The sequence below is a fragment of the Haemaphysalis longicornis genome, unplaced genomic scaffold (genome assembly GCF_048455015.1).
Source record: "Haemaphysalis longicornis isolate Haplotype H1 unplaced genomic scaffold, Haemaphysalis longicornis Haplotype H1 scaffold_5, whole genome shotgun sequence".
Taxonomy (NCBI): Eukaryota; Metazoa; Arthropoda; class Arachnida; order Ixodida; family Ixodidae; genus Haemaphysalis; species Haemaphysalis longicornis.
In genome coordinates this window covers 196,337,675-196,340,618 of record NW_027526385.1, presented here as the reverse complement: position 1 = coordinate 196,340,618, position 2,944 = coordinate 196,337,675, and the positions used below count along the sequence as shown (strand labels likewise).

General features: G+C 50.5%; 1 pseudogene; it reads left to right on the top strand.

Annotated features, from left to right (window-relative positions):
* The first annotated feature begins 1,661 nt into the window (after positions 1-1,661).
* Positions 1,662-2,630, top strand: LOC144140069 (uncharacterized; annotated as a pseudogene).
* The last annotated feature ends 314 nt before the right edge of the window (positions 2,631-2,944 follow it).

Here is a 2,944-nt window from a genome sequence, read left to right as displayed (position 1 = left end):
TAATATTTTTCGTGTAATACTTTGTAAAATATTTACTGCCCGTAGGTTTCAGCGGGATAGATTCCACGGCACTGGAGCTCGACCACGCAACCTGCTAAGCATGAAACGGCATACAAAGCACGCGTTCGCCCCCAATATTAGCTCTGAGAAAATACAGCGTATTCCGCTAACTACACAGTAATCGCCACTGAAACAACTACGATGAGCTGTACGCTGCACCTGAACAGTCTTTTTTTCGGAATGATTTGCATGCGTCCATGTTTGTTGCTTAGGAATTTCGCACTTGTCTAATATCAGCCACTGAAGCACCCACAATGAATACATTAAAGTTGTTCATTTAAAAGGTAGCTGCTGCGTGAAAAGCAAAATACCCAAAATTAAAATGATAAATAAGGAAGAGTAGTCAGTCGCCGAAAGCAAGCTTTTTTAGGTTGCGGAGTCAACGTTAGCTGAAAAGGACAGATTCGCATTGATGTGGGGAACCTCTATGCCGTATCGGTTTTCCAAACTGTCGTGCTGAACTTGTTTACCATATGGGAAATGTTGCGAAAAACATACTGTGCGATAAATTAGGCAAGATGCCTTTGTAATAGCAACTGCGTTATGTTTTCTCTGACAAAGTGATTTATGAAGTATATATTTGAGATGGGAGTGCTGAATTAGTGAACATGGATTTTGTACAGTCCTGAGTAAACTGTTCAGTGTAAGTAATAACTGTAACGCAGACTGCATCCAGCCGCAAGCATATACAGGGACCCTACCCGAAGGGACATAGCCAGAACACATTCACTCACCCGCAGTAGTTATGTGCCAATCGCCTAGACATAATTATCGTCGTCACCATGGATCGTATATCTTGGGCTCTGCGATGAAGAAGGCGCACACAGAGTCAGCTGCCTTGCGAACGCTTCGCTCGTGTCGACTTACCGTGGGCTGCCTGAGTTGTTCTTTCAAGTGCGACATTCACAACGGCTATTCGTTTTGGGCTACGCCTTCTCGCTGAGAATAAAACCTCCTTAGAGTTTTTGTGCATCTGTCGCGGTTCGTGCCATCCGCTCTGCCGCCACGCAACAAGAGTGACATTTTTCGCATTAGAATTTGTAGGGTCTTCGAGCGAGCGTCATGTACGCAGATTTGGAAAATATTTAATTTTCGTGTTGTCTTACACATGTGGACGGCCAGCGAAGCTGTTGCGGAAATAACGCCATTCGGTAACTATACGTTACATACAGGTAATCACGGTAAACCGCAGGCAAACGCACTTGAAATTTTCTCGGCAGGGCATGTCACGGACGTCATGATCAAACTACTTGTGAGGTACTGAACTGGTCGTTCATATCCTCGTGCTACATATGCGGCGGCGTTATCGGCCAGCAGTGCCCCCGTGTACGAAGGTGGCCTAGCGGTGCCGGACTCACGGTGGTGCTGCGCTTGGGCTCCGCCGTTTTTGGGCTGGAACCACGGGCAACTTCACTGTACCCCGTCAAGACCGACATCGATCGTTTCGGCAACTCACAGGAAACTCGTGGATACCAGTATTATCCAGGTGGGCTGATATTTAACAACTTTACGGCCGAATATCGCCCGGCCACGTTGGTGACGCCGTTAAGCCAAACGGCGACGCTGACGCCGGTTGCGTGTCACAGGCCTCCCGAGGCAACATGGCAACCTCTACGATCAACCAGCGTGGACACTTCCCGCATGCCATGGCGTGGGACACGGTTCCGATTTCCGAGACGCCAAATTCTGCTTTTACACCGAGATTTCGGAGCCAAGCTCTCAACGACGCGGAAGCACGCCGCTCGCAAGCCAACGCCAAGCAGGCAGCCTCGGACGCCACCCCGGCGTCCGGCACGCCGGCAGACAAGACGCAGCCTCCCGCCTCGCGTGCCGCTGGACGCAAACGCAAACTTATCACCAAATGAAAGCCTCGACCCTTCCAAAAACCGAATCCGGATGACTATGTAATAGTCGTAAAGCCCCGTGAGTGCATCTCGCTGCATGAAATTTTCTCTGAGAACTGGTACGGAACCGCGTTGAAGGCGTACCTCGGGCCCGAGCGAGCTGAGTCTTTGACAGTTCTTCCCTCGAGAGAGCAAAATCTGATCGACATTCATACCCCGGACCCCGACACGGCGGACAAGGTTATTGGGGACTTCGCGGTGAACATCGAGCGCAGGCAGGTCCTGCTACATGGGTACCTACGACAAGATGGAGGCAATATTTGCCACGGAGTCATCGTGGTCCGCAACACAGATACGACTGAGACGCTTCGCGAGAGTGTGCGTTGGAGATCAGGCACCATCATCGAGGTGCGCAAATTTGGAACCTCTAACAAGGCGCGCGTGACCTTCACTGGCCAGACGAAGCCGCGCTTTGTTCACTACGACACAATGTTGATCCCCGTCCTACCCTACTACCGAACGATTCCGGCCTGCGGCAAGTGCGGTGTCATTAGCCATCATATGGACGCTTGTCCCAACCCAAGACCGAATACGTGTGGTCTGTGTGGACAGCAGGTGCAGCTTGTGGAAGAGGGAGTGCGGGTCCCTCATGATTGTGTACCAGTGTGCGGCGGAGCACACGCTACCAACTCGGTACGGGCGGGGCTGCCTCCTTGTACCCCCTAATCTCCCGTCTTCGGTGCGCAGAGCCGAGCAAAATATAGTAGGTATTGTCTGAACTCCTGCGTTTGTGAGTTTAATTGTAAACGTGACAGCGACCGTTGTACCTTCTAGCGTGTGCACGCAGGAACAGGCATGCCATTTGATTTTGACCAACTTTGCCTATCCCGACGCTTTTTCTTTTTCCCCCTTCAGTTCTCCTGGCTCTTTTAGACGTCGTCAAGTATTTGTAGTCGTTGTTGTAATAACTACTTTTAGTTGACACCCAGCGTTCATGAAGTGTGTTCGTTTTATTGGTCCTCGTTTCATCGCTCTTTTCC